Source organism: Nipponia nippon, unplaced genomic scaffold (genome assembly GCF_047370975.1).
Source record: "Nipponia nippon isolate SJK-2023a ecotype South Korea unplaced genomic scaffold, ASM4737097v1 scaffold_5, whole genome shotgun sequence".
NCBI lineage: Eukaryota > Metazoa > Chordata > Aves > Pelecaniformes > Threskiornithidae > Nipponia > Nipponia nippon.
The window spans coordinates 47,161,058-47,188,467 of NW_028262369.1; the positions used below are offsets into that span (position 1 = coordinate 47,161,058).

Below are 27,410 nucleotides of genomic sequence, written 5' to 3' on the forward strand. Positions count from 1 at the left end.
GTGCCAGGGGAGGTTTAGATTGGATATTAGGAAAAACTTCTTCACCGAAAGGGTAGTCAGGCACTGGAACAGGCTGCCCAGGGAAGTGGTTGAGTCCCCATCACTGGAAGTATTTCAAATGACGTGTAGCTGTGTTGCTTAGGGACATGGTTTAGTGGTGGACTTGGCAGTGCTAGGTTAAGGGTTGGACTTGATGATCTTAAAGGTCTTTTCCAGCCTAAATGATTCTATGATTCTAAATTATAGTCTTGAAAAGAAAATTGAGTATTATACAATATACAGATTGGAATTAACAGTAGATGTGTACAGTATAACCTGTATATACCTTATTGGGTGGCTTCCTTCTTAAGAAATGATTCCAAGGAAGCATCAAGAGTACTACTTCACAATTAGGACATAATCTCCATACAGCAGTTGAGAATTGATCACTTGTGAAGTAATTTCAAGCTGGTTTCATTGTTTTTACACACATAATCTGCTGCTGGAGAGCAAATATCTGAATTATCTTGTGTTTTCATTTCAGATATATATTCACTAAAGCACACAGTAGAAGTTAATGTAAGCTTTCTGTTATCCTTCACTTTCTGCCACACATACGTTCACCTGAAGGTAGCACAGTTCCTGATGCCTCCTAAATGACTCTTCTCACAATCTGGTGTAGACTTCAAAGCCCTCTCCCCCTTCATATTTGTAGCCTTCCTGAAGAATGCACCCTAACAGGTAATATATTTTAATGGGCCTTCGGAGATACTATGGCATTGCTAAAATAACACAACTCAACAGGCAGGGCAAGCCTATGCCAGCTGCACAATATGGCTTCACAGTGGATGAAGATTTTTCTTCAATGCAAGAACTGTAAAGTTAACAGAGGCAAGAAAAATGTGATTAGGAGACAGATTTCTTCGAACAGGTACTTGATTTCACAGCAGTTGGTCTCAGAGGTGCTGAGTAAAACTACACTTGAAATAATATAATCCCTAAAGATCCATACTGAACTGCTAGGCAGAATGTCTTGAAAGAATGGAAATCGCAGTCCTGTTAAATTTGTTTCTCATACACAGAGAGAACATTCTTGGAGCTTAAATCTTTATTATCTTGACAGGATGCGTGACAAAGGGAGGTATTTGTTAAACCAGTGACATATAGTAAGACTGCAGCTCAGATTTATGCTTTTGTCTAACCACCAGTTAGACAAAAGCAGGACTGAAGCTACTCGTTCCTCACTTTGTAATATAAGACTTTCATACTGGTTTTTGCAACTTATTATCCAACTCTGACTTTCCAGTATTTCAGTCTAAGTACAATATTATCTTGTTCATTACAGTAATAACAACGCTTCCAATAAATGGCTCCAAGGCCACTGTCAAACAGAGGAAACAAAATATAGGCATTGCTAGGACAATGACATTGTTTCAGTAAACCCGACGTTACTTCAAAACATAGATAGGTAGATTGGTAAGTCACCACCATTTTACAGAACTAATTCGATTCCATTAAAAATGTGGGGGTTTCCCCTGTTGTACAGCCTCCTTGGAGTTCAGTGGGGCTGAATATTAGTACAATACAAGAAGAGATATGCTGGGAAGATACTGCAATACAGACCCAGAGAAGCTGGAGAGTCCCCTTAAAAGGCATTACAAAGACTTTTAAAACAACTATAAAATAGCACAAGCTCAGCCAGTGCAGAAAACACATTGCTCTGCTTTTATCTAATAGGATGCATGTTTTCAGAAAGCATAAGATTGGAACTCAGAAGTTTCTTTTTCTACTTCTCTCTCTGGCTCTCCATAGAGCATGAAAAGTTAATTTGACCTCTGCAGTTCTGATATCATGTAGGGAAAAATATAAGTTTTACATATCTCTGGAAATCAGCTTAAGATGAGCAGATTGAAAGCATTACTATAAAATCTAGATATTCTTCATTTTGAAAAGATCTTTAAGCACTGTTCGAAGATATTTTGGAGACAGAGAAGCCTTTCAATTGCGCTGCTGCATTTATTTTTGTTTTCCAGCATACACACCTATGAAAAACTTTGATGCATCTTGAACTAGCTCTCTGCTGTGTCAGCTTCATACCAGTTGAAAATTCTCTGCAGAAATATAAACAAAAATAATCTCAGCTAATGAATTAGTTTTGTGTCTATTAGATTCTTTTTTATCTCTTTAGAAGGAATCTAGCTTATCCTGAACATTTCAGAAAAAGTCTTCAGCTGATGAAAATCATAACTGCAGTGAATGGAAGAGTAACAGAGTTCATACCTGCCGAGATATGCTTTTGTGATACTATTTGTACCTTCTGGACAACCTATTTAGAGGCTGAGGCAGCAGGCCAACAGTTTCTTATTTTGGGATGTATTCCTCAGTCTTTCACTCATTAATGTATTAAGGTATCATATATAAAGATACAATGCAGTGAGAAAAAGTGAAAAGCAGAGGGTACCTCAAATTGCAGAGTATACGATCACTGCGGGGGGGGGGGGGCGGGGGGAAGACACCCTTATATTTATAATATTACACTGTTCCATAGGGATACAACGTTTCAGTCCTAGGGGTTCTGCAGAGAAGCTCATTTAACTTGAATTATAAGGGACAGTACTTTTAAAGAAAACTCAAGTTTTTAAAGACTGCACAATACTTGACCAAAAAATCAGGAAATAGAGATTAGGTGGAGAAATCTGTGTAGGTCACAGGAATGTTAAAAAAGGAACACCGTTAAAAGTGACCTCACAGTTCTCCTCTACCAACTGTGAAAAATATTCTGATAAAATCTTATCAGAAAAAGGGTCAGAGAATTATGGCTTACTATACTATAGTATAGTTTTACAAGCTTGTCAAAGAAACTCTAATTTCCTTCACTAAGTGTTTGCTTACTTTACAAAAGAAAAGCAATATTCAAGGCCTCATTGCTTTAAAATGTTTTTATAAAAAAGAAACCTGTATTCAGGTACGCAAATCTAGCACTAGCTGTAAACAAATGGAACCTGAGCTTTCTGTATGAAGTCCATGGAAGTCAACTCAAGTCTATTCCTGCATGTCTAGTAAGATAATTAAGTGCTCAGCCCTTTGTATTTTAAGACAGTTATTTTTGAAAAAAATTTTTTTTTCAACTCATTCTAACCACCATGGATTAAATCTACCATACTTGAGGATTATTTTATATACACCCTAAATAACAATTTATCACCTTGCAGAAGGATTCAGGGCTCTTCTCATGCCTGACAGCAGCACACAAAGCAGAAGCCAGAAGTTTTAAGTGGTTCTGACCCATTCCGTGAGAATCGCTTGATAACTGCATTAGTCTGTAAAAAATGGAAATGATTCTTTAATTAAATGGAAATAAAGATGAGATCCTGTACGAAACTCCACAAATCATTCAATCCTAGCTGGTCTTTCAGAAACTGCATCATTGACTAACACTATTTAGAGCATAACGTAAAAGTCTATGCTAACAGAAACCTCTCTGCAAATACACTCTGGTTTCCCTGTCAGGGTTTCATAGGGGAGTAGGTGGCATAAGAACAGCTTTGCCAACTTAACCACTTTAGTGATGTCCTTTCCTGGCAGCTTTCCACTGTGTATTTATGCTCCAGAGCAATCTGCTCAGAAGCATCAACAAACTGGCATTTCTGATAATCACGCTCAGTCTGAAAAGCTTTTTTTTATTTTTATTTTTTAATGAGAATGATTACAATCAATACAGATTCTGCCTTGCAAGTTCACTTATGTAGCAGTGGCAGTATCTCCACTGCCACCCACACTGCCTTGCAGGATCCTTACTTAAAAGATAACATACTCTTTGCAAGGTGTGCATGACATTTCTAAATGACATACCCTGAGAATTTTTTTTTTTTTTTTAAATTAACATTTGTTAGTTCCTCCTCACTCACCCCTTCCTCCATAGAGTGAGAAATCATCAAGGAGACATATGACGAACGATACAGGAAGCGACTGCCAAAATGTTTCAGTGTGGATCTAGCTGACAGTTCAGAAAGTGAAAAATCCTTTATACATTTCTCATGTAGAAAAACTAGTGCATGCAGATCAGAGTGCCCCAGTTTCTTTGCAGAGGAAGCTCTCTTCAACCACCTTTTGTTTTCCAAATTAGATACTGCTTTTCTTACTAGCACAAAATCCGAAATTCAAACAAGATTTTAAAAGGACTTAGTCGAGCAACTAAATATAAGGATACTATGCTTATCTGATACTACAAAATTATGCGCTCCCTCTTCACTTCCAACTCTATGACTGCTTCCACTCTGTAACATAGGGATCGTAAACCATAGGCATGCAAATACAGTCTAACCAAAATCTGATCTTGTTTAACAGTCTCTTGATCGTCAATTACATTGCACAATGCTGTTAAAATAGCAATACCAGAAAGTGATCTATTAAGGGATAAACCTTTAATTTCCCTTTAAAATCTCATTCTGTTTTTTCATTCTGATCAAATGCTGTCCCGCATGAAACAGCGATGAGGCTGGCAGTGAAGAGACAGACACAGAGACAGCATCTACCTTAAAGAAAAAGCAGGACCAGTAAAAGAATGCAAGAAGATGATAAACGAAGATGACTGAAATTTAAAATTTCTCTGCATCGCAACATAAGCTAACATCCAAACAGAGAAAGAAAAATATACTTTGCAGTACATACATTTGAAGTTGCCTCCAGCAGGATATTTTTGTTTTGCTGTTTTTGCACCTTATATACAACCATCTAGAAAAAGGAAGACAATTTCAAGGAGCAGCAAGGGCAGGCTGTTTTATAAGGCAAAGTGAGGTGGGAGCCCAAAGTCACAGCAAGGCAGGCAGGGCTGTGCCCTCAGCAACAAAGGTGCAGTCCCACAGGACCCAAGCAAGGCATACAGGGCAGGTCCCATGATAGTTACCAGGTTCTGCCAACTCTGACTCTCAGGCACATCTGTAGTGATGGGGCAGGTCTGGGTCAGAATTAGCATCAGAATCAGGGAGGTACAAGACTGGGCACAGGCATACCTGCAGCATAGCTCAGGTAGAGACCAAGAGCAAGAATCAGAGCTTAAAAGCAGCCCCTGGCAAAGAAGGGGCAGGTCCCTGCCGAGGATCCTCAAGGCTGCAGAACTGTGCCATATCAAAGGTGGCCCACACCCCTAGGAGGAGGCTTGTGCTCTGAACTTGACAGCCAATGGCATTTTCTAGGTAAAGAGTGAGTTAGAGTCACGAGGGGTAAGATGAGTTCCCATTTTTGTTATCAATCTGCAGTGTAACTCTCAAGCAAGTCTCTTCACTGTTTTGTTTCTTCTCCCTCTCCTTGCCCATTAAATCACACCCTCTCTTATGCAGGGACCCCTCATCTACCTGTCTGCACCACTCAGTTACAACGGAGTCAGGTGCTATACCATAAGCAATAGTGATACCATTCCTCTCCCTGCTGTAAATCTGCAGCCAGGAAGAGTTCACAGTCGGGAGCACAACTCAAAAAAGACAATTCCACCATATGCTCAGAAAAATCCTTATTAACTTAATTACTCCAAAATGAACTTCATGCATCTGAAAGATTCTAATCTCCAGAGAACAAAGATCATGACCAGTTTTAAATAAGGTTTCCTATTATCAGAGTACAAAGACAAGGTCATGTCTATTGTACACACAGCTTTTCTTCTCAAGGACACAACAATAAATAAAAAGAAACATAAAAAAAAAAAATATTCTACTTCTACCCTGAAAATGAACAGAAAGAAATTCCATTTACAAGGTAAATTTTCCAGAACACAGCTGGCACCAAACTCAGAAATTAAAACTCATCTGTAACTACAGTACTGCTAACAAAATGCTCTAACATCAATTAATATTAAATGTGGTAAAATTCCCAAGATTCAGTTCACACAAAGAGCAAATGAAAAGTGTTCTCAACAGAACCACTAAAGTGTTTGAGGAAAGGCTGTTGCAAAGACTAAACACTGTCTGTCTCTCTGAGTATTCAGCTTTTAGTATTTCCATCTATTCTGAAAGCCAGCAATCACTTGGGAGAACGATGTATTGATGAAATATACAAAACCAGATACTTACGCATTTGACTGCCTGATGGAAGAGGAAAATGATTAAGAAAAATCTCAAGAGGACAAGGTCACAGATGTGAAGAAGTGATCCTGATAGTTTCAGTTGAAGTAGTTTTGGCACTTAAAATATCCGTTTAGAACTAGAAAGACAGATTTTAAAACTAATTATGACAACGATAAAACTTTGTGAAGATCAAGTAAGAATGTCATGTGGTTGATACATCATAATGCAGTTCATATATTATTAGAGAAAAGTGAATAAAAAAGACCTTAGTTTGAGTCTGTTCTAAAAGTTACTATCAGCTGTTTTGATATAGGTAACTAAAGATGCCTATTCAATGTGAAACCCAGAAAATGCTGTTTCTAAATTATTTGTTACCCTAAGTATTCTTATAATATTTCAGTCTAATAAGACAGAAGGAGCTAGGCAAGACTGACTTTGATTGTGGATTGCAAAGACATTGGCATTTACTGAATTTGAAACAAATAGTGCCTAGGGAATCTCAGCTATACACTGAGTGGGTGCCAGCACTGTCACAGCTCCAAAAGTTTTAAATTATCCCTAAGTCTTCTTCACATCATTAAAAAGTATATTGTTCGTGAACAAAACATTGGAAAAACAATTGTTGAACTTTATCATGGATTGTGACAAAAGTAAGTTATCATTATTGCTATTATCTTTCTTAAGGAAATATACTCATTCTTGCTCTGGTATGTGATGAAATTATCTAAGCAACATTAAGAAACCATAGAAGACTTACATGCATGTACAGGTAATGCTCAGGAAAGGAAGCATGGAAGAAGATGTTAGCTGACCTCTTGAAAAAAATCCCTCTAGCTAATTAGCATAGGGGGAATATCAGACTAAGGCCAAGTATGGGAGCGCTGGGAAACAGTAAGCACAACTGCAGATTGCCACGTTGGCTGTGGTACACAGTCCTGTGGCACGACTGTAACAGAAGTCTAATTTCTATTCAGTGAATTGTTTTCCAATAAGCAGAAGACATAAAAGCATTCCTTGTAGTTGTTTACCTCTTAATTCATTTTTGAAACAGGAGATCAATATTGTCAGATACTAAGGGACCACAAATGGGCTTAGTAGAACTAAGCTTGGGGTGAAAATGTGAAAAATCATAGAACCATTAAGGTTGGAAAAGACCTTTAAGATCATCAAGTCCAACCATTAACCCAGCACTGCCAAGTCCACCACTAAACCGTGTCCCTAAGCACCCCATCTACCCGTCTTTTAAATACCTCCAGGGATGGAGACTCAACCACTTCCCTGGGCAGCCTGTTCCAGTGCCTGATTACCCTTTCGGTGAAGAAGGTTTTCCTAATGCCCAAGCTAAACCTGTCCTGGCGCAACTTGAGGCCATTTCCTCTAGTCCTATCGCTTGGTACTTGGGAGAAGAGGCTGACCCCCACCTCACTCACACAGTACTTCTAAAATGTCATTGAGGATCCACTTTCCTTTAATCTTACTGTTCCACCAAGTGATCATGCAACACTCAGCGGATCGCGTAGCAGGTACTGTATGTGCAGACACTGAGTCTTCTGTGCCTGTCTCATTCTCACCAAAACAATTTTCTCTCTAATTACAATGATGAAGATTAGGAATTCTGAGCACGAGAGAAGCAGCATTAGGCTAAAAGAAGATTTTAAAGACAGATTATTTTTCTTCTTGAGGCCAGGAAATGTGTAGAAATGTTTTGTTGCTGTCTGGTTAGACAATATAATCAAATGCTGTTTGCTCAACATGCAACAAAACACTGCAGGCAAAACATTCCTATTTTGCCTGAGAAGAAAGCTGAGTTTTTCACTAGAAAAATGTTTTCATTTTTTTCATCTTAGTGAAGGGATAAGTCTGTCACTTTTTCAAGATCAGACACACAATTTCAGTCTCACTAAAAAGTATAAAAATCATCACCATAACTGTAGTAATTTTTGGAAAGGCTCCTGGGTTCAGCTTTGGGCCAGGGAGGGGACGGGACAGACAGACACACATAGCATCCTCTGGGATGTTACAGGTGGCACCCGCACTAACTACTTCCAGCTAAAGTCCTCAGCTACTCTGTAACATTCAGACTTCCAGCCACAAGTGGGCAACTCAGTAATGGGAAAAGCAGGAGTTCATAAACTAGACAAATGACTTTGAAGACTCTAGGACTAACCCTGATTCTTTCTATAACTTGATAGTTTCATGGGATTGTGATCCCATAACATTCTGTTTCCAGAGCCAGACAATAAAAGCTAGGCACTAAATACCATAATCCAGGATTTTCAGGTACTGAGCAGCTGCATTTTTTATTAGTGTCAATAATGTTGGCTGTAAATGTTTCCAGCCTAATCCAAATTTTGTCAACTCATATGATAAAAATATCTGTTGCAATTGCTGCTGCTAGAAAATCAACAACTGAAATGGTATAGGTCATGTTAAACAATAATTTCCTGTGAAAAAGGGAAGTTTTACTGGCAGGGCCAGACCTGAAGCTCACAGGCATCCACAGGCACTTTTCTAATAGCTTCTATAGGGGTGAAACTAGACCACCAAGAGACAGTGCTCAACAGTCAGTCCCATGTACTTCAGTTCTATAAGCTGGATAGATAAGGTTTTTTTGGTTTGTTTGTTTTTATATGCCAGGATTAAACCAAGGCTTTTGTCCACTAATCCTAGCACAAGGAATAATCACAAGAATTACACTGACCATCCATAAATGAAGCAGAAAAACAACCAAAAAAATCTAAAGGGCCATAGAGGTGGGCTATGCATGTGCTTATGTATGGCAGTGTAGCAGATGGAAACAGGAGCTCCCATTGCTTCAGACTGCTCTTGGAACCAGTCAGTTAGTAGTAAGTACACAGGAATTCTGCTGAGTTTCAAATTCTTCTGACAAAGACATGCAGTGTTAGGTAGTGGCAGAACACAGAAGCCTGTGTGGAAAGAAGATACGGATCTTCTTAGACCTGTTCAGTGATGCCACAGATGATGTGTTCACTTAGAAGCCCCTTAAGAGAGTGCCAACAAAAATGTTACCACTTTCAAATGAATTGCAGTTCTCCAAGAAGGTAGGTGTAGGCACTGGATTGGGGGTAAACAATGAAAGATTTGCCTAAAAGAGTAATTTCTATTATGGTTATCTTCAGGAACTAGATCTGCTAAATATAAGAGAAAAAAAGGGCTGTAGTAACTTTCACCAACAGCCCACTGCACTGATGTTACACCAGAAAAGGGAAATACTTCCAGATGTGGAAAACATGTAGAGTCTAACCAGTTTGGCTTTAATCTGGTTAGAATATAACTCAATAGTAGCAGTATCCTCAAAAAGAAGGAAAAATGGGGTGTTGTACTGTGGAAATACTTGCAGGTGGATGAATCCACAAGATACGGAAGTTATCAACATAGAAATTATCAGGTTGATCAAATATGAGGCTATGGCTGTCTGGAAAGATAAGAGGCTGGAGAAGCAGAGAAGCAGCACACAACAATGCAAATATCTCTGCTCCAGAGATTGAGTGTTGTGCTTCAGAAGGAGGGTACCATCCCACTGCACTGTAGCAGATACAGGACAGTCATGACTTTAAGCTTATGCACATGATTCCTATTCCATTGTAGCCCCAGGAAGATGGGAAACAAACAAGAAGAGATTAAAGCTCATTTTTGAGTACAATTCACAGAAGGTGATCACAATCACTTGAGAGCAAAGCAGCCTTTGGAAAGCTTAGTATATGTCATTTGCCTGCTTAAGTTTAATTTTATGGATATGCCTTATTTTGAAAAGGTTAAGAATTCAAGGAGGAGAAAAATTCTTTTTTTGGTGATCCTGCATGGACCACAGGACTGCAGAGGGCTACAACAATCACTGCCTTTATTTATTTTTGATACAGGTTTTGGACACATTGTTATGGTTAAGGCTAAAATGGTGTAGCATGAAGACCTATTTGTGAAACATTGCATGTTTTCTCTTATAACTAGATGGATCATAAGTCTGTTTGATTTAGGGTAGGAAGTGAAATAGTAATATATGCTTGCTTAATGTAGTTGTATAAAAACAGTAAAACTGGGCTAACAGTACCTGGTCTGCAACTACTTGAAAGAATCAGATTTCCAGTGCAGGTAGTGTATTAGAATGAACTTTCTGATTTGCAATCAAGCAAAAGAATCCAAAACACATATTTCAAACTGTTAAAAATGCCCAAACTTCTCCATCCACAGTCTTGTTCTGATGTGAACAGTAATGAAAGTAGCCTGATTTTATGAACAGTATGGTTACATCAGCATTGTTTTGATCATTTCTGATTCATTTTTTCACGCACATGACGAATTTTAGTGATCTAACAGAAAAAGAAAAGTCAGGTTACTTGGCCTTATTACTCCACAGGCTTTCACACTGACTGTGTGACTAATTGCAACAGTCCTGTTTTTTTAAAAAGAAAAACAAAACCCAAACAAAAATTTATTTCCCTAAATACATTATAATATTTTTCACTTCCATGTCCCTGCTGACTACAACTTTCTTTTGTATTCTACTTTGATTTTTCACCTGTACATGATGTATAGTGTATTTACACACAACTCTTAAAATGCTGTGACAGCTTGATATTTTTAAGTGAAAGGAAATACACTCACCTCTTATGAGAGAACAAATTTAGCATCCAGAGAAACAGACATAAGTAATTCAATCCATGAAAAATATTCTGTAGGTGTCTTTCGAGAGCACTTCCATCTACCTATTTCAAATCACAATCTCTATTCTATCTGAACCTTCCTGTTCAGACCTAGGTCCAGGAATTATTAACATGCAACTATTAGAGCCATCTGTGAACTAATCCAAATTTCAACCCAGAACAGGTTGCAGTACCTCAGGGAAGTGTTAACAGAGCAGAGAGTCATTCAGACATCAGGCTTGACTTCATTTCAACTTGACAGCGACAGAAAGTCACCCTGCCGTCAAATACATATTTTTGAATCTATGCAAAAGCAACACTTTCTATTACCCTTCCAAGTTCTCTGGTCACATATGTATACATCACACAAATTACTATCACAGATAGCATACTTATTATCACTTTGGACAGAGGCCACAGAGGTCCTGAATAATCAGTTACAGTTAAAGGACATTAATGGGTTATGTAGTAAATTCAGTCTGCAGCAGAAAGTAATAGCCACACGTATTTCAAAGTGGTTAAAACATGTTATTTACAAAAGTATATTGATATATTATTTTTCCTTTAATACCAATGTTCACCAAATTATTTTTTAATAACTGATCTTTTCTAGCTTAAGCTTTTAATCAGTTTGCTACAAAGAAAAGCCTTTCCTCTTTCCTCCTCTTGTAATGCCTTGTGCCGCTTACAGGAGCAGCTGTTGGAACACACACATCGTGTCTGTCCCCTGAGCAAAATAAAGACTAATCTTACAACAAGTATAGACAGGCTGGAGGGGTCACTTGTGCTGGAGGGAGTCATAGTTGGCTTTTCAACTGCAAGACTTCATTTCTACCATGATGACAAGCTTTTATATACCTGAGCTTTATATCTTGCCCTCTCTACTTTCTGTGGTTCATGCAGTCATTTGTCATAAGCTAACCTAAAAATCATGTCATGTGTGGACTCAGACAGTCAGCAAAGAAACAAAATGGCATACTTTGTGCAAGAAAAAGAGTTTATACATTGTTAAAAGTTTAAAAACTTGATTTTTCTCCAGGAAGTTTGTGCATTTACTGAAGACACTCTTCAGTTGTACGGTTAACTATTGAGATACAACGTGGCCTTGGGCGACACAGGTTAAAAAAAGCACACAATTCATTTAGTCATATTGTAAATATATTCCTTTGGAAGTAATTCACTCCACTGACTATTAATGGAACTGATACATAGCTACATATTTCAGTGTTGATTTCCCTAAGACCTTGATGGAAGCTATGCACTTTTTAGGTGGCTGAAAATCCTGTCTTTCTCTTCTAGCAATTAGTAAAACTGATATTAACGTCTACTAAAGACCTACTGAAATTAGCGAAAAGACTTTGATCAGCTTTGGATCAGATGCAGCATACAAGAGAGATACATGAAAGCTCCCACCCCTTTAAACATAAGAAAAACTGAAAACAGCAGATGACACAAAAACCTCATTTCTCTTTGAAGTCAGTCTGATTCATCAACCCTGGTGGGCAGAAACTCTTATAAAATTTTAATCTTCTATGCCTTTAAACTTATTCCCTTACTCTAGGCAAAAGTCCATTTGCCCTATACAAAACAGAAGGTAATGAAACCAAATTTCATCTACCAAAATTTTGAAGTGTTCAGCTAATTATGCAAGTTTACTAACTACAGAATTCTGCTGCGACATAGATCACAGAAATAGAAAATTACGCAGTTTTAAAAAATAGCGTAGTGGAGCAATTACATACAAATCTTACAGTATTTTAAAATTACTCTAAAAATATTACAATTAATTAGTTCTTGAAGTGCCTTTCAAATAAAAAATTTAATCTGTGAAGATGACTGACTAATGCAATAGTCAAAAGATACAGCGTAACTCAGAATATCCTTTTCCAGTCCATCTGTTGGCCTTGTGTTCATCTGCCTGACAAGGTCTCTGTGTGCAGCTAGTCCATAAGGCTAAAATCTGTGACATGTGGGGATCATTCACCATAAAAAATAGTCTCCAAGAGCATGTGTCAAACCTGCATATTGAAACCATCCTTAGTTCCAAGAGAGAAGCACAATTTTACCCTTGTATTCACAATAAACCATTGCTTTTGGAACGCCATTTTCATCCAAGCTACTTTGTAAACAAACAAGACATCAGGGAATAAGTGGTGCTTAAATAGACTACACAAAGGATTGTGTTTGAAACTCAGTGCTGATTACTTTCATTCCCCTCTTTAACAGAACAGACATTCAAGCATTTTTTAAAAATAAGGCTCAAATAGAAGGTAATGGTTGGCTCTGCCAAAACCAGTTGGCTTCTCAGCTGTGGCTTCAAAATAAAAGACTACTAGAGAGCACTAAATTTAACTCTTGTAAGCATACCGAGACATCTGAAAATTTGTTTGCAACAGAGTAAACTAAACCCTGTTAGGCTGCATTGCTGGTACTCCTGTAGGTACCAGGGGGCTGCCATTAGGAGAAAATCATCTCTTCTCCAGCCTGAACAAGCCCTGTTCCCTCATCTTCTCATCACAGGGCCTCTGCTTCTGCCCCTGACCATTTTGGTGGCCCTCTACTGAACTCATGCCAGTTTATCCATGTCTTTGCTGTATTAGGGGGGCAAAAACTGTTACTGGACACCACTGAAAAGAGCCTGGGTCCATCTTCTTCACACCCTCCCTTTAGACATTCATTTATATTGATAAGAAGATCACTTCCCTCAGCTAACTGCTTTTTTACTGCAGAATCAATTAGATTCAAATCAATCAGATTAGATTACAGGCACCATACAACTACCATTTCCATTAAATTAACAAATGCAACAGGTACGCAAAGTAGTTGAGCAAGCAGGTGAAATTTTGTACTTTTACACTGAACTGTTCCCTTCTTTTTGCAAAATTTTTAAACATCAAGAAATTAAGAATTCTATCAACGCTTTTTTATATCTAACAGCTACTAGACAAAGTCAACTATATTTTATATGTAGTGAAAGTATTTGCAATTACCCACATGGGTGAAAAATAGTCAGAATGTTGCTAATATAATTGAAACAAACTGTTCTATACCATAGCCAGTTGTAACAAAAAAACCCCATCATGTAAAGCTCAACTGGTTGACGCAAAATTAAAACCATAATGATTACTTGTTGTAGAAAATGGAAAATTGTATTTATCAGCCATAAAATGTCATAAAAAGTCATAAAATGCAGAGGAATAAGACGTGACCCTACTTTACAGTATAAAACCTTCAAAATAGTTGGCCTGGTTACGAATAGTACCTCTACTCATATTTCAAACAGATTTAACAATGGAACTGCAAGAACTAACATTTTAACATCATCCTAGATGCTAAAGAATCCATCCACAGACCTTCAGTGTTCAAATGTAGAGATTTTCCAAAGATACCCAAGGCCCATTTACCAAATAGCTAATTCTCAAAAATGTGTGAAGTCGTTAAGTATCAAATATTATTTAAACGTCCACATATTCAAATGCTTAGGCCTGAATACACCAAAATTCTTTCAAATTGAACAGGAAACGATACAAGGACTTCATTAAACATCTTGTACTTTTGAGCTCCATTTGGGACAATAATCAGAGCTTTCCCTGCAACATTTGACACTACCATTTGATTCTGGTTTAGGTAATACCCACCCACCCTATGATCTCAGGCATAATAAGGGAAATCAATATTTTTTTTCCTCCAGCAGCTCTGCTGGACTTCTATAGGAAGAACAGCAAATCTAGATGAGAAAAGTATAAGAATACCTTTGTTCATAATCTTGGCCAAGTAACTTGGACCAGTCGCTAGAATAATGGCTATGCATTAACAGGAGAGTGCTAAGTGTTCCATCCGTTGTTCACCAGCAAACTATTCACCATACCAATGTCTCAAGAAACCCCACAATTAGACTAAGCCTGCCCTTTTGTAGAGCTCTACATTTTTGATAGAATCATTGCATATCACCATCCTCAATCTTTTTACAATCAGTGATATAAAGACAACAGCCAAAGATTTGAGAAGCCATAAATCTGAATAACTGCTGCAGTGAGGAGAATGAAATTTCTCCAAAGCTAGCTAGGATGAATATTGAAGTAAATCCCCTTTAAATGATAGTAAAAACAGCAAGCACTTTGACCTAGTTTTCAAAAGAAGTATAAAAGAGCTGCAAATGGAAGATGGATTCCTAATCTCTTGGAATCCTTTGGAAATCTGAGTTTGTCTTCTCTATAAACCAGCCAATATATGAAGCAATTTCTAGCCATCTCAGTCAAAGGCATACCACTTAAACACCTAATTTCTCTTGAATAACATCCCCCTTAACGTCTTGTATTTGAGAGTCCTTTTTCATACAGCTTGTACTGAGTTTCTTTTTTTCTTTTTGCTAAGTGGAGAAGTGATTAATCCAGGGTGATTTATCATACACTGGTTCTTTCAACAGGATATAAACTGGTGTGAATATTTTTCTGAACCAAATTAGTTCCTACATTTAATAAAACACAGTAACCATAACTACAGGATCAAGTGGATGTTGCTAATGTAGAAAGTAATCAGAAAGACAGTGTTTTGTTTTAGATTAAACATGCTCAGAAGAATATCAGCTTCTACCCTTTATGTCACCACTAAGCACCTCCAGCTGCTACGCAGTATCAAAGCAGACAGACCCTCAAATGCTGCACTAAACTTTCTCAGGGCACGTCTGTTGTCATGCAAGCGAGAAGTAGCATCAAGGGTCAAAACCAGCATAACAGAGAGAATTGTAATTTTCAGTGTCATGGGCATATTCACCTCTGTTGATAATGGACTTCCCATGGCACTGTTCTCACAAAATCTCTGACTATGCGCTTAGTATATGATAACCAGTTTAAATCAGGATGTTTCAGTTTAACTTGGCTACCAGTATCACGAGTCATGCAGCATGGATTTCCATACAAGATAATTTACCCCTCACTTTTGTGACTGCAATGAAAACGTAGTCTTAAGCCACCAAAAAGTAACGATCAATTCAATTTTTCAGTTTCTTTACTTCTGAGAATTACACTGAATTCTTTAGCTGATTAAAGCCCATGCCAGAGAAAGCCAGCCTTTCTTTCTGCAAAAAAGAACAGGTGTGATCATGAAATTTAAAATGAAGTTTTAAAAAATGAAACTAGGGTAAATGTTAAGCTTTATTGCACCATAATTATTTTAGTTCTTCACTGTGAACACAATTGGTAAAAAATTAAATCACATCCACTTTGCAAAGAGCTTACCAGATTAAATCTTATCAACTCATTCCTTTACAAATACTAAGTTCCTTGTCTCTTTCACTCCTTCAGCTGCACTTCCACATATCTGATACTGCCTTAATCTTCATTAAGGAATGAAAGGATCTTAAGATGTCTTTATGGTATGCACACATTTTGCTCTAAGCACTAGCCAGCTTATACTATTAAAATGTGGTATTAGGCCAATGCTGTAATTACATTCATATAAGATAAGCATAGAAATAGCACAACATTGAGGATACCTGCAACTCAACATGCCCTGAAGATCAGGTCATACGGGTGCTTGCAGGAATGCTGTTTTGTCATTTCTCAGAAGAAATATTATCATAATAAACAGAAGGTTTATAGCAAACAATGACTGACTAAATCAATCATGCATATAATGATTGACCAAAACAGAGTAAACTACTTTTTTTCCTCATGTGCTCCATCATTATATCTTCATAAGTAATGTCCATTGCTTTACTCTTTACAAATAACACCATGCAATATAAAGAAGTCTTTTACTGGGGACTAAAACTGTTATTTGGGAGTATCTGAACTCTTTCCACCTCACTCATGCCACATATATTGGTCACTAGTTTCCCATAGTTAAGCTGATCACATATGAATCACACTTGCTTTTGGAAAGCACTATTCAGCATTTAAACACCCACAATATGAGACAGTTAAAACATTTCTCCTTTAAAAAACCACAATCATTTTCGAGTACATACAACTGTACGTCAGATAATCCCAATGGAAGTAAATCATAACGTATTTCTTCAATTCAATAAGTTAATTTACTATTTATATTTTCCTGCCCATGGTATTCCTTGCACAGAATGCACCAATGGGTCCAGCCTTTGCACCAACTCAGGAACGGCTCTTCTTCCACAGATGTGCAAGATTGCTATAGTTGCATAACCCTTGGAGAAAGTAAGCCAAGAATCAGATCAGGACAGGACCTGGCCTCAACCCATAACCAAGTCACTGACCCTTGCTCAGCCAATCTCCATTTGCACATAGAAAGCACTCCTAAAGTTTTTGATTTTGTCAACAGAGATAAGCACAATATGCCATACAAAAATTTAGTGCATGTTTCATAGATGATGAAGGCTTATAAAAAACTTAATTTAAATGTTATTTTTGTAAAAAAAACATTAGCTAAGGAAAGTATACCATATTACTAACCAGAAAATTGCGACTCTGTAAAATGCATTACTAGCCCACAACCACACAGAAAATTAATGGCAAAGGAGTAAATGCATCCAAATATACTAATTCTCAGTCATGTGCCTCATTGAAATAAGTGGATTTGAAATCAGATAAAAATAAACAAGTGATCGTTTGGGCTGACCATGTCAATCAACCACAGATTTTCACACAACTACCACAGGAGCTTGTCAGAATTTTTACAGGGAATCAGCAAAATTTCCTATACACAAAGATGATGTGAACTGAAGCATCAAAATAGCAATTTCTCTGCAAACCTTTGCAAACCATGAGGTAGCTGCAGCTGTATTTACCTGTATACATGCAGAAAGTAAAGACTTCAGCAGCTTATCAAACCGTCAGACACAAAAAGAATTTGGCTTACTTTTCTAGTGAGTTGGATGTCATCCAGGCCACAGTGGTCTCCATTGAAATTGAAAAATTACAGGAGACCAACAACAGCAGTGGAAAGTTAAAGATGCAGAAATTACTACTCGTGGATAGAAAGTAATTTTTTTATCTGTCTAGCTATCTACACACATACAAATATGCAGGTAACACTACTTTAACTAGCTGGTTTAGAGATAATTGAAATTATATAATCTGGATGCAAACTGATAATCCATGGTTAACTCCTGTGGCTGAGGATACTATTTAAAAAAAAAAAAAATTAGGGAGGCAGCCTTTGCCTTTCAATTACTCTGTGTTTCTGGTAGTCAGTGGGGTGTAACATCACTGGATGTAACACCATTGATGTAACACCCCACTGACTTCATCAAACTCAGGTTTTGATCCAACCTCTTCTGGTTTTAGTGATCCCATCTGCATCACTTAGGCTAATAATTCACAGATATCTTACAAAATAATTGTAATTAGTAAATTACAGAATTCTTTAAAAGTATAGTAAAAACTCTAACAGGTAAGTATTGTCCCCATCAAATGTATTTTAATACTTGTACTTATTACATAAGTGGAACAAACAGAGCATTACTATGAAAAAAATAAAGATCTAACCTGCTGTTCTTTTACTGTACTGCTTGATTTTGAAGATTATAATCTTCGTCCTCCCACATTTTTCATCAATTATATAGATGAATTATTTCAATTCAGTCTTGCTGCATTATATGTATGTATTAGGGAAAGTAATTATAATGGAAAGTAGATGGCAATAAATGAGGGGGAAAAGGCACATAATTTTCAGTGTGTACACAGATACTAACCAAAGATGTTTACTTAATTTTATCAAAGCAATATCTCTGGAAATTAAAACTTTAATGAAAGCAATAACTGAAGCATAAGCAAAACAATATTAAAGCCCCAATATAATTTTTCATTATATTAAAGGTTTAAAACTGTTTTCCTTTTTAATTCTACAGTGCACTCAAAGGAAGTTATTAGATTTTAATATTATTATTCAGTTGTACATACTTGGAGAACAACCTACACATATAATGTCACTGGGGAGTAATGCAAGCAACAAACTGTAAAAACTCAAAAATGATCAGTACAGAATATGTGAGAGTATTTTAATAACTGGAATGAGGCTTTTTGTTATTAATGATATACATCAAAAGCGATGCTGCTGATTCCCACAATAAGAGCATTAAGATTCATTTCATAACTACTAGAAGTCTCTTTGCAATTTTTCAAATTAAAAACTCTTCATTTTTGTAATGAACAATATGACTTATCAATCATTGCAGTTTTTCAAAGGCTAATATCTAGAAATTCAAGATTCACTTTTGACACAGAAGTAGCCTTGTAATAAATTGGTTATAAAAGAAGAAACAGGAATACACATTACAATTAACCTTTTTATTTCCCTTTACTTTAATATGAGTTCATAATTTTAATTCATAAAAACATTAGGCTGAATCCCAAAATATAATGAGCTAGAACATTTTGCAAGGTAAATGGAGGTTTTGTTTGTCTTTAATTTGCAGCAAATCTACTCTTCTGAGATTCTCTGTCAAGCCAGAATAGTTGCTTAGAGATTTTCCAGTCCCCCTTTAAAGAAAAATCCAAAACTTACAAATCTCAAAAAAGACACTTGATTTTTTTATTAGTATCAAATCAGCAGTAACTCCACGGGTTTGATATGTCAGTTTACTTTCATATAAAGTTCTCATTTAATTTTTCTGCCTTGAAAAAACAATATGTACCCGAAATCTGTGCATGGGGGAAGCTTAATCTTCTGCAAAACATTATATAAAATCAACTTTTTTTTTTTTTTAATAAGTTTTACCATTTGGGGGAAATTACAATGCATGTTTAAAACAGTAGAAAAAAAGTGCAGTTTCATAATTTCAACAAATTGCAGGTTATAAAGAAAAAGTCTAAAAACAACATCACAAACTCCTGCAAATTACAAGTTATCAAGCTATACCTTGTGTACACAAATCAGCAGTAGAACACGACAGTCAGCAGACAGACAACAGAGCATAAATCAGTGGGAATTACAGGTGCTCGATAGTAAAATAAAACTTTATCTGCTAATGATAGTTTCACGTAGGATGAATCAACCCCTCTGCCATGAACGTACAAAACTAAAAGAATCATTATAAACAGAAAAGTATGAAATAAGAGTTCAGAGAGGAGAAAAACAAAGAAAAACAAGCCCTTACATTTCTCACTGGGGATGAAATATCTCTATTATTTCCTCTTTCCAACTCATCCCACTGACTTATCTGGCTTAAGGGACTTACTTCAGATCTTATGGATCAATGAGAGATGCTTGGTTCTTACTAGTCAATTTATTTTGATTCTCTCAAATGTAGGCCTCTGCAAAACAAGTTATACATACACGCCTTGTGACATCAAGAGAAGATACTCTTTTTGGTAAATTATTTACCCTCCTTTGCTCTCTATAGATACGGCTAAGACAAGGATGCTACAATCTTATTGAGCATGTAATTGGTCTGTTAGTCTTTATATAATTGCTGGTTGCATTTGATTTCTGAGGAGGTTGTGAAGGGATGACAGTTTAATAGTATAAGGTAGTTTTTATATGACCAATATAAAACAGACTCTTAGACTAACTAGTAAGCTAACTCTCTTCTACAGAGTACTCTGCTGCCGCAATAGCCAAGACATATTCTCGAAATCTAAGTTAACTTTGTATTCCTTACATAAATGCCCTGAACCTAAAGTATTTGCTTCCCTCAGCATCATTTTATTATTAAAAAAATATTATTCAGAGCTAAGTATCTCCTATTGTTCAAGGTTTATTAGCAATTAACACTTCGACACCCATTGCATAAATCTCTCCATAAGTCTTTGTAAGTCTATAAAAACAAACTGGACATTTGTTCAGCCAAATGAGTTTAATTTTTTGACTGTAAAAGAACATAAAGCAGAACTATTAAAGACTATTACAAAATTATGCAAAATACATTCTAATCACCGCTGCTCATTATAAAGAACTGACCCTAGGCCATTCAGAATATATACTACTACTAATAGAATTGTTAAATTCAGTCCGTCTAGCAGTTTTTGTTGATAATACGATCCACCACACAAAAAGTGTTGTTACATGATGAATTTAATGCAAAAAGCATCAACTTTCATTCCCCCAAATCATTCATTAAGTAATCTCACTTACTGAATATGTCCTAAAGGATTTCATTTGTGTTTTAAGGGCAATTACATTATCTTATCTTTCCTCATCAATAACCCAGTTTCTTAGCTGTGCTAAACGATAAGGGCAAAGGACAAATAATTATTCACTTCAGAATCAGATTATTATGCAGGAGAACGAAGATTTATTTACATTCTCATGTAAATTCAGTAGGAAGTGTTTTTGTTTAATGAATTGGATGAATTTAAAGAGTGGTGATAATGTAAACAATAGTATTAAATTAACCAAGGCAACAATAACAAATTTTACCTTGCGGCAAGTTTAAAAGAGTGGTGGTTTATCATGTTTCCAAATGGAATCCATTTTACTTTCAGCTAGGACATATAATCAGATTGGCTGCCTGCCTACAGGTGGCCAATATCAGTCAAATAACAGTTTTAAGAAGCCATTCAGCATTATAAAAAACATACAAGGAAAACTCTACTTCTTAAAATGGTCTGAAGTAGAATTCTTCACTGTTCGTTGTGTGTTACATAAATGCAGGAAGAGAGAAAACTAGGAGCAGAAGAGGAAGAAGGGATGAAATAAGGGACTGGCCTCAAATATATCAGTATAGAAACACCATTAATTGTTTATAAAACTATTTTCTAGTATGTTTACAAATCCTATGAAAAACCCCCCAATTTTCCAACTTAAGTTTAAAAAATATGAATACAACTAAGGATACACTTATTATCTACATTCTCCTGAATCTGCTTAAGACAGTGAAATAGGCAGCAGGCAGTTCAGAACAATGATTTTTGGTTGGTGTGGTTGTTTTTTTTTTTCTCTCTGAGAATTTAAGTGTTTTAAAAAAATGTAGCTTTCAATTATTTTGATTAAATTAAGGTACCTTTATGCAACAGTCAACATTATAAAAGGGATTGACAGAATCAGAAAAATTGGCTAGAGACAAATGTGTGTACTCTGGAAATAGTCTGAAATCAGGGTAAGCATGGATTCGTGCATTTGCTGAAAAGATTAAAGAAGCACAAATGTTTGTTACCAACACTGTGTGAATCATTCCCTTGAACTTTGCCTTTCTTTTTTTCATGTATTAAGAAACATTCTAGTAATTTTATGCAAGGAAGAAATTGAAAAGTTTTCACTTATTCAGTCTCTCGAAAATCTACTTCTCCTCCTCCTAGAGATCTTTCATCTCAGGAGAAAAGCTGACTAAGATCACAATACTCTTATCATATTTCCATTGCCACACTTTCCTATTACGATTCAATATGCTCACAGCAATTACAGACAGTCCAGGATTACAGAAACATTCAAAATGCACAGCTAAGCATTTCTTACACCATCTTACAATATTAAATCCTGCATAAAAGTTTAATACTTTTGATTAAATAAACCTTTAAGTATTTTTCATGCAAATATTTAGTGATCTACTGCTGAAGTTGCAACCTGAACAAGCTTACCGTTAATTCCAGAAAGACTTAACGCTTATCCTATGGATCTACTTTACACAGGATGACAATCACTTACAGGAAGTACAGAACTCAAACACACGAAGTCTAGTAGATACCAGAGCTCATTTACAATTCTTGGACTGGGCCAGAGTTCCCTCTGAAGGGGAGAAACTACTTGTGAAAAATCTTGGTGTTAATAGGAATCAACTAAAACTCTGGACTAATAAAATTCCCTTTGACTTCTATCAGCTTTAGACTAAGGTTTAAATGGGATTTATATTAATAAAAGAGAGAGAAATCTCCAAAACAGGAAAGTACCTCGATTAAAACTAAATTGATTTTATTAATAATCCCCTGTAAACTTTATTCTTAAGACATTTTCAGAAAGGCTTTCTCCAGTAATGAAACTGTCTGAGAACGAGCATATTGAGTCAGCAACTCCTCCACTAAAGGAGGTCCTGACAGAGTAGCAGCCCTGGATGGTATTATTTCAATACTACGCAAGGTTCCATGAAATGAACAATGGGATCTACAAAACAGCTGCACCGACTTAGCAAAGATCTGCATGGGCTCAAAATACAGATCTACTTACTTACAGGAGAATATTGAGATGCATTAAATATTTCTAATAAATTTGAAAGTTGATATTAAAACAGTAATATTATTGTGTTGCCTTCCTAAAACTTGTTTCCCACTTTGAACACAACTACATTTTTCATGTCTTTGAAGCAAACCACCACCACAATTCTTCTAATAAGATTCCAAGCTTATTGCTTCCTTAGTACCATAGCAAACTGTCTCTCAGCTGCTCACAACACATCAAAACCCGTTGGTCATTTCAGGCCTCTAGCCCCGAGCTTGGTGGTTTCTTTGTTTGTTTGTTTTTTAAAGTTCTTCCAGTAGTTTTTCTGCTGGAAGTTAAAACCTTAATGCAGCCTAGAATATTATTGAAAGCAGTCACCTCTGCACATTATTTGATTTTAACTTTACTGGCTTTTCTATATCTTTTTTTTTTTTTCTTTCAAAAGAATATGTTCTTCTTGCACCAACTTGGAAAACCATCTCCATGCATGACTCCCTAACTTTTTTATATCTGCTTTAAAAGCTAGTGTCAGTATCAGACTTAATACTTGGTCTTGAGTCCAAGTCAAATTTTAATTGGCTGCAAGTTATTTAGGTAGGCACACATACATCTACAGATCCTGAAAACACTAATCTATACCACTGCCAGGAAGTTCAGTGAGATGCAGAAATGGCAAATAAATATACCTCATGCCAGCATTTTTCTGTTCTTACATGCACTGCATGTGCCCTGGCTAGATGGGTAAGTACAAGAAAGAAGACCTTAAGGTTTTTCACAAGAAACATAATTTTATGTTCCTTGAACAAAAATACAATTAGTAACAGTCACACTTACTTGCTGGTTACACGTACCTTCATGTTTAAGTTCTGGAGTTTTGCAAAACAGGGAAATCATTAGAATAAAAGAGGGGAGCACAGTTTGCTGGTATGGAAATAACTTCAGTTAAGCTACCTCTATTTATGTTGGTATTGTGTTTTCTGTGAAAGTCTTTCATGTTTGCTTGGTCAAGTCATATTTCTTCGTTCCCAACTGATTCTTCAATTACTGTGGTTTTTAAGCCCTGTGAGTTACAGGCATTTAAACACTGTCTAATGGTAATTTAAAAAGCTGTTGAGTGGCAGTTAAGATTTAGTCAATGCCAACAAAAGAGAAACTCAGGTTAAAAGGTTCATAGGGGCCCAAAGGAATCCTGTGCTGTCATCACTGGGAACTTCCAAAACACACCAGTGAATGCCTGTGGTACACTACAGCCTCATTTGGGCAATGCAAAGAGAGCAGTGATAGCACTTACTAGTGTAAATGATCCTGCAAATTACAACTCCACCTTTTCAATAGCAAAACGTAACTGTTGTTTCACTGCAAAACATTTACGTTGCTGATTTGCAAAGCGATGTAGCTAGGTTAATTTTGCTGTACAGATCTGGTAAAAACTTTTAAATTAAAAAAAATCAGGTGTGAAATTCATGTCCCATTTCCTTTAAATAAAACCCACAAATTTGTATTCTCAAACAAATGCGGAATTGAGGCAGTAGGTGACTATTGGTTTTGTGAGAACTCACTTTTGTTAGCCTCTGTAAAAGCTACAGAATATTACACTGTAAGGCATGCCTTGAAAATGTAGTAGGAGTAAACTTCATAACTCCAAAAACAATAACTATATATGAAGGCTTTAAGCTCACTGCATCTACCATCAAATGAACTAACTATAAAGTGGAAAATTTGAGTGAAAGTAACAGTTCCAAGGCTCACAGATGTCACCAGGCAAACCATTCACAAAATAAATACCTACATTTTACACTAATTTCTATAGGTCTGTTCCTGTCAAATCTTTCACTGTGATGCAAAGTTCATGGAAAATAAAATAAATCTTTCTACTGTATCAGAACATCAATAACTTCTCTGAAAACAGAGGGGCTACTCAGAATAAGAAATGGCTCCTGGTTGAAGCAAGCAATTAGATTGAGATTCAGCCCTCATCTACCTCAAGAGGATAATTGAATATAGTCAGTTTTCAGTTTCAGTCTGAAGGCATCAACCTTTCAAAAAAAATATCATGGCAATCAGTTCACACCAACAGTATAAATTCACTCTGTTCACCCAGCACATTCACTTCATACATACTCTTCCACGCTAACTGCATTTCCCTAGAAGGGAGTAAAATTGTGAGGATAAACCCACTTTCTCTGCACCCACGTTTTTCCTCCTTCAGTTATCTTGATATAGAGGCTATTTTCTCCTTGATCTTGTCCAGGTTTGTCTTCTGATACCTCTATACATACTGACTTCGGAATCACACACATTTTGTGAACACTTTCATCCCTCAGCATACTCAGAAAGCATCTTTCAGATATATTTTTCAAGGTGGCAAGCAAGTAGTGGGTATGTATATATGGAATAGCCTCCTCATGCAAGAACTGGCTCTTTAGTGTTAGGAAAGCACCTACCAATGCTGATGTAGTTTAATAGTAACCAGTAATGAACATGGATTTACCTTGCAGACTCCTAAGCAAATATATGTTTTATGGAAAAACATATATAACTAGGCAGGTTGCTTTTTGTTAACACATACAATTAAGGTGCAAAACCAGTAACTATATTAGTTCCATGTCTGATAACTATTTTGTTATTGTGTTTGATATTACTGCTGATTCAACATATATTTGAGCTTAGTTTACTTGGTAGATATTTCTATAGCATAATTTTCCTCTTTGTTTTCTTTCTGACACATTCTATGCTTGTTCTTTATGAAAATACAATACACTTAATGATTAGGAAAAAAGAAATTACTTCAACAGGCAAGCCATGCAGGAGAAAAAAATGCCACACAAAATAAGAGTTTGTAAATCAATTGAAAACTCAAAGGCTGTAATGTCTGAATATCCTAAGTTACAACATACCATCATGATTTTAATTATGTATCTTTAAAAACAATCTTTGTCAGCCCCACTACTCAAATGTTAACACAGGGAGATAAATTATGACTTTTCAATAGAGAGCAATGTTTTTGAAATTGCCCAGGATGCTATGAAAGGTGGAAGAGCTCCCTAGGAACGATATAGGTAGTGTCCTTCCTGTAACTGTTTCTCCATGGCCCTCTTCACAACCTTCCTGACTTCAGCTGCCAATGTACCAAGAGTCCTAGGCCCAGCTCTGACACACTGCAGCTCGTGCTCCTGAGAAAACTGCTAAGTTGTGAAAGACACCTGTAAGAAAGTCCATCTTACTGTAGCTCTGTCTTAAACTAATATAATTTTATTTGGTTCACAAGCTGTATATCCTCGTCTATCCACACAACAAGAGTCTAATTCTTGAGTTGTGGGAACAGTGCAAACACCACCTGCATACTAACAAAATGTAGACACCACAGAAAAAGAGGAAAAAAAATGATGGAGGCACTTTTGTAACAAAACATAGTAAAATAAATACTAAAACCAAACCAACCAGGAGAGAGAAATCACTGGAAAAGTGCATGTGGATGGGATACTGAGACTCAAGATTTATAGTACAATTACAGATACATATCCACACAGTGAAGACAAATCATTCAAAATAAAGAACAAAATGCCTTAAAAGAATAGAACTGACACATCCTAGTCACTTTCAAAATAAAACAGTGAGTTTTATGTCTTAAATGAAACGTGCTTGCTACAAATGAATGTACCATCCTATAATTTGAAAAGCATTTACAGTTGAGGCTGTGCTGAAATCAGAATTATTTCTCAAACCAATGTTACATCGTCTTTATTTCATGTTTTGCAGTATTCTAACAATTAAGATTTTTGTATTAACCATCTGCATATTTTCTTCAGCTGTGACTCAATAACAGAACATTCTGTCTCATGAGTGTATTTGACTCATCACATGAAGCACAATATGTTTACTTAAGAATAGCTGTGCTTTAGGACAAGCTGTTTAACATAGGATGACGGCACCTAACCAGAAAAGCCACAAAAAGAGCTTCAAGCAGGCTGTACCAAGAAATTTGAGGAAGATAAGAGTTTGCAATAATCTATATGAAACATGATTTTTTTATCCTTTTACAATTCAAAGATTTTAAAAAATATTTCCATCATGATTTAGATTGTTTAGACTATGCATGCCTAGAAAGCACACAGTGACTAATCCTGATAAACAAAGAACTATAAGATTTAATTTCAGTTTCAAATTCTTTAAGATTAACCAACATGCTTGTCTCAAGACTAGTGTCTTGATTCACTTGAAGAAACTGAAGAGCTTCTTTTGTTTCAAAAGACCTGGTGAGGATCACCTGCTTTTATCTATTAACATACATTTCATGTTTGCCAAGAAAATGAAAACACATTTCACCATTTCTTAGATAAGTTACACTGCTTTATCAATAAACAAGTCTAGTTACACAGCACTGGGATGTGCTGCTGGGTTGAGGAACACCATAATTTGGTTTTATTTTACTTATGGAAGAGTATCTTTCACCACAGAAGACTCTTAAAATACCATATTCATCAAGATCTCTCCAGAGATGCCTACAGAGAAAGTGTTCTTTAATAAGCAGTGTTTACTGCTTGGCTGATTTTCATTTACTACCCACCCCCGCCACACACACGCTTTCTTTGACAGAGTTGTTAATAAAGTAATTATTAAGACCAAGGAATAGCATTTCTTATTACTC

The 27,410-nt window shown here is 36.3% G+C and overlaps 1 long non-coding RNA gene across 2 annotated transcripts in view; it reads right to left on the bottom strand.

Annotated features, from left to right (window-relative positions):
- Positions 1–1,114: 1,114 nt before the first annotated feature.
- LOC148052176 (uncharacterized) overlaps positions 1,115–27,410 on the bottom strand; it is a 101,551-nt gene continuing 75,255 nt past the window's right edge. Inside the window, exons 3-6 of one of the 2 annotated variants that reach the window (XR_015698971.1) lie at positions 6,045–6,174; positions 4,651–4,713; positions 3,185–3,299; positions 1,115–2,090 (exon numbers count right to left, since the gene is read on the bottom strand). This is a non-coding gene — a long non-coding RNA (uncharacterized LOC148052176). The remainder of the gene's footprint in view (positions 2,091–3,184; positions 3,300–4,650; positions 4,714–6,044; positions 6,175–27,410) is intronic. The other variant, XR_015698972.1, reaches the window with a different exon arrangement.